General features: G+C 40.9%; 1 long non-coding RNA gene across 1 annotated transcript; it reads left to right on the top strand.

Moving 5' to 3' along the window:
• The first annotated feature begins 2,736 nt into the window (after positions 1–2,736).
• On the top strand, positions 2,737–4,833 carry LOC137607700 (uncharacterized). The gene is made up of 3 exons (XR_011038026.1): positions 2,737–2,854; positions 3,278–3,445; positions 4,425–4,833. It is a non-coding gene; the product is annotated as an uncharacterized lncRNA (long non-coding RNA).
• The last annotated feature ends 747 nt before the right edge of the window (positions 4,834–5,580 follow it).

Below are 5,580 nucleotides of genomic sequence, written 5' to 3' on the forward strand. Positions count from 1 at the left end.
GTGGGTGTGAATTTGGGATTCATACATTTTAATTAGTTTTTTCAGCGCTCAGTAAAAAAAGAAGAAGATTTTCCCAAACCTCAAAGCATATTTTTTGCTAAGCTATACATGCTAACCCCAGTGTCTAGTGCAAAAACATAGCATTTCCTAGACTGGGAAAAAATGTTGCCACTCAAAGTTGTATTTATGTTAGCATTTGAATGCCAATGTAAATGTCTTTAATGTATGTATGAAACTCTTTGCAAGCAATTTAATCTTCCAATTGAAGCAAAACATACCCTAAATCTTACATGTTCTTATCCTGCTGCCATATGTGGTCAGGAGCAGTGTAAAAACCCAGCAGGACAGATCAGCATGGTTTATTTACACCTGGGATGAAAATGTTTGAAGGGGCTGTCATTTCAGAGATGCACACATGTAATGACACAGTGAACCTAAGGTGCTGCAGGTTTCTCAGCAATGAAGCCACACATTAGGCTTTTGATTAATGCTGGAGAGTGATAGATGAGTAAATTGTCCCTGGCGTATATCTCCACAGCCTCCCTGCCTGCTGTCTTTCCATTCATCTCATTCTCTTTCCCTTGCACTCTACCTCTCCAGCAGCAGTAGGGAAACTGAGGATGCGAATACACACCTCTTTGCCAAGCCTCACAGCTCCCCTGGCACCATGCTGCAACATAACACCTTCCAAACCCTCCTCATCCCTCCATCACGCAGCTCCCCCTTTCCTCTCTCAGCACGGCAAAACAGCATGTTTGATTTTAGAGAAGCTAGTGCTGCAAGGGTTTGACCTTTATGGGCTTTCAAGGCTGAGGCTGATATTTTTGGACGTAAGCTGCTGATAGCAAGAAGTTAAGTATTTTTAGTGGCTGCTTCATCATTTGTTGATAGTGGGAAAACCTGTGAAGTGGTATCAGACCATGAGAAAGAAAAATGCTCCATTAAAATTAATGACATTCCTTTAGTTGATTCAGCTGCATGGGCTTAGTGAGATACTCAGGCTTCTTTGGTTCATTACACTTTCAGCATTTTTGTCAGTCACTTCTATCTGGATTCTTCACTAACACTCACTGAAAAATCTTTGACTGGTTCCAATGAGGTAGGAAGAGCAGGGGTAAAAGGAAAGATACATCCTAGATGAACTTAACAAAGAAAGGGAGATAAAGTACCACATTCATGCTACACAAACCTACAGAAACAACAGCATGCACCTTGATTCTAATCGACATGGACAAATTGCTGCTCTGCAATGAAGAGAAAATTGCTTTCATAATTTATACTAGATTTGAGATCAGAAAAGTACATTGTAATTGCAGAGATCTTGGCTGGAAATGACATTGTTAATCAAGCTTATGTTTTGCCAGACGATGCAAAACTGTGTATTTTGTGGTGAACTGAAAACATGCGCCAACAAAAATATAGCCGATATTCACCTTGTACAGGAAAGCTGTCTGTGTAACACAAATGGTGGGACACAGTCAAAGCAGGAAGTTGGCCTCTGAGTAAATGTATACCCATTTGACCTCATTTTCAATTCCAGATAAGTTTGGCACCTGGTACTTCACTTAAAAGCTACTATTGTTCCTTGCTGCCATGAACTGTAAGATATTTTTTCCCCAGATTTAGTGTTTCACCTACATAGTAATACTTATTTAGTTACTTATATAAAATATGTTTGGTCAGAAAGTATGAGGTCAAACTAAAAACAGTAAAGCAAACCTTTAGTTACATGAGTGGAACCTCTAATATCGGAACCATGACTGAATAAAAACTGAAAGGCCAAAATCGGCCTGGAATATTGGTCTACAACAAGCAACCTTTACAGGATGGGCTTGCTCAATGATATTACTCTCTCTGGCTAGATGCCTTCAACATTGTAATGACAGCTTTATCAGTTTAACCACGTTTGCCATTACCATGACTGGGCTGCTCTCCAGTCCTGTCTACTGTGTGCTCAGGCTCATTCAGCTGCAGACCAGATTCTAACAAGAGCCCCTTGCACATCCGTTATGCTGATCTACCATAGATCCTACTGCATGGGCTGCTCTACTATGTGTGTTGAAAACTGTCCAGGTCTAACATAATATGGAACCTGCCTGCCAGGACCTATTTCCCTGACACATAGTCTCCTCCAGCTGCAACCTAGCTGTGGTGTGTTCTGGGCGGTGCAAGCAAGGTAGAGTTAAACACACACACACACACACACACACACACACACACACACACACACACACACACACACACACATACACAGTATAAATCACACAGATGAGAAGCACATTTACAGTACCAGCTGAGCCCGATTAGTTGTTTTCCCAAGAACAAGAAACATGAGTTTTGTCTCATTTGCGTCACTGTAACAGAAAATGAATGCCGTCTTCATATTGGTTGCTTCTAATTTCACTACAAACAAATTGTGCTGAGTGTATGAGGTCAGATATCAAGGGTAGTTCAGGTCAATAAAGTCTAAACTCAAATACCGTCTCATTACATCTTGAAATCATCACCAGATCTGAACCAGCATTCACACCGCAGCTCTAAATCTAACTTCCCTCCCACCTAAAGAAAGACTCCAGCGCTTTTTATAGAGGGCTGAGCTGCAGAATTGCATATTCTATTTCAGACAGCCCAGGCTCACATCATTGTTTGTTTTAGCAGGCTAACCTTCCCTATGTATTTATAGGTGTCGAAGCCAGGAGAAAGACCACAGTAGCTCCATAAATAAGCTGCCCGGGCCTCCAGCAAGCCTCCCTACCAACAAAAGCCCAGTCATTTCACACGCCATTACCTGGAGCTGCCTTGCAGGGAGGCTGGCCCGGCCTCTGAGGCAAGGGAGGGTCGCACGGCTTTGAGGGTGAGTTGTCCCGGTGGGAGGAAGGGAGATGTTTGGATTAATAATAAATATGGTGATCTGTTTTCTGTGACTGGAGCCTGTGAAAAAGCAATGGGAATAAATGGAAAATATCAAACTACCATGGGCCATATCTGACACTGTTCAGTTCTTCAGCTCACGCCATTTTCACCTTCATCCCTCTTGCCTTTCATCCTCTTCCGTTTGCTTTCATCCACACAAACTGCCACTCGCTTGTCTCCTCCCGTCTGTCTTTCTGTGAACTTTTGGCCTCAGGATCCTGCTGGAACCTAACTCCCTCCCTTTTAAAAATAGATTAACTAAAAATATGACACATGCACATTTAGACCGAACCCACCCATGACGTCATGCATCGACATAGTGTGTGTGCTATGTGTATATCATTGCTTATCTCTGCCTCCACAGATGCTGTGTAGAAAGCCAGTCAGCAGAAGCCACAGCCAGCTCGCTCCACAGCCTCTCTTGGCTGCCAGACCTCGCTGCACTGAGGAAACTGCACCCTGTAACAAAAACAACCCATCAGCCACAGCAGCGCTTCAGTGTTGACTGCTAATCCTGGTACCTCCCTGCAAGGTACAGCACTGCAACACCCACACAGCTTTAAGAAATGGATGTTGTCCTTCCTTGGCTTTTATAAGGATTTTCAGGGTGATGAAATATTCAAAAGCATTGTTTCGCGGGGCAATTCGACAGTGGCATTTTTCCTAAATATTGCTGTGCTCATTTGCTGGGTGGCGACAGTGATGACTCCATAAAACATATGAATGGAGAGAGTTGTCATGTGGATTGTGGTGAACACTGAAGGCTCATGATCTTAAATCAGAGGCGAGTACTGCAGACTGGCATGGTGGGGGTTCCAGTGGTGCGACTACAACCACTAATTTGTCTCAGAATGGCCCTTTATGATTTCAGGGGCGCCATTACTGTTAGATGAAGATGTTTTTTATTTTCTGCTTATATTATAACCCTATGCAGTGTGTATGGTCAGATAAGCTAGTGGTATGAAAGCTATATCTTTGCTTGCTCCGGTAATATCTTCAGGAATGCCCACAGTTAAAATATAGTAGCATTTTATGACTGCAAATATGGTTTACATTCTCCTTGTACTGGAATACCCTTCCCTAGTCTGTTATATCAGAACTTACATTTAAGAACCTTTACTGAGTTTTTAAAAAAAAATCTGTAAACAAAATTGCAGTATGACCACAAAGATCATGTGAATTTTTAATTAAAAGCAGGACAAAGTGAATCATAATGAGCGGGAAATCCTGAATTATTCAAGCCAATGATGGAGCAAAGGGGTTGCGAGTGTCACTGTGGTAAAGGTGCCTGAGGATTTTAAACACGATTATACAGGACACCTAGTGAGATAATATTAAGGTTGGTTCTGCAGTGATGGACTGTAACATAGTACTAATGGCACATATTTCCACTTTTCCCCATCAAATGATGGCAGCAGTAGGTATGTATGTGTCTTTTAATTTGAATGCAAAACAACTTGAAAAGTCTTCAGCAGATCCTGATTTCTTTTTTTTTTCCTCTTTTTTTGTAGTGGTGGATTTGGGGCTTCTGAAGAGTAGTTGATTAAATCAAGGGGATGATTTCAACGATCTGGCAGTGTCTCTATGATGTAGCAGAGATCAACAGCAGATTCAGTCATTTGAATGGATTAAATGTCTCTGTGGAAGGTGAGAGGTTATATCAAAATAGAATATCCACATCTTCCTTCATGTTTGTTTGTGATAACGTGCTCCTTGATGCTAGGTATCTGTTTCCAAGGTGACAATGCCTTTGGTGAATGTTTGGGGAAAGAATGGATACCATTTCTGCTCTTTATGGTGCGTTTACTACTTTTGCATGGTATGATGCATTTTGAAACTTCTGAATAATTAACACTCATCATTTATAATAGAGGAATTGTTTCTGCTCGAAAGAAGTCACAATTTTGTTAAATGAATGTATTTAATGCCACTCCATTTCTCTATTTTGCTTCTGATTAGCATATCCTGCTCTTCTCCTCTCTTTCATACAAATTAGGATATAATATTTGATGCAATAAACTTTTGTATACATTAACTACTCGTCCAGAAAAAAGAACAATCAAAACACGATCTCTCAAAAACAATGAAATGTAATGACATGTATTTTATATATCCAGTTCGTAACTTCACAGATTTATCAAGTACCTAGTTGTATCAGTTTACTGGCACTACAGTAACAGTTAAAGGAGTTAAGAAAATAATTTTTAAAGAGGTAATTTCATTCATCTTTTTCTCTTGCGTTTTAAGTCTGATTCATTTTCAACACGATAAAAATTACGAGCACCACCTTATTTAACATCTGCAATGCTGTTATATGAGTAGATGCACACATCTCAATGGCCCAACTCAGTAAGAATCCATTAAGAACAACTAAAATATTTTTGTTGTAATCCAAAATGACACCTAATCTCAGTCAGTCAGTCAGTCATCCTCAGATTACCACCGCTGTATCCGCCGCAGCGGGTCACGGGGAGCCGGAGCCTATCTCGGTGGCATAGGGCGTGAGGTGGGGGACACTCCAGGCACGATGCTAGTGCACCGCAGAGCCACACACCTAATCTCAGTTAAGAATATTTTCTTGAATGCTGTTTAATTAGTCAAAATCAGAACAAACCATCATTATAATCTAACCATGACTTTTGATTTGCTGCTTGGTCTGATGAATAA

Source organism: Antennarius striatus, chromosome 14, assembly GCF_040054535.1.
Source record: "Antennarius striatus isolate MH-2024 chromosome 14, ASM4005453v1, whole genome shotgun sequence".
Classification (NCBI taxonomy): domain Eukaryota; kingdom Metazoa; phylum Chordata; class Actinopteri; order Lophiiformes; family Antennariidae; genus Antennarius; species Antennarius striatus.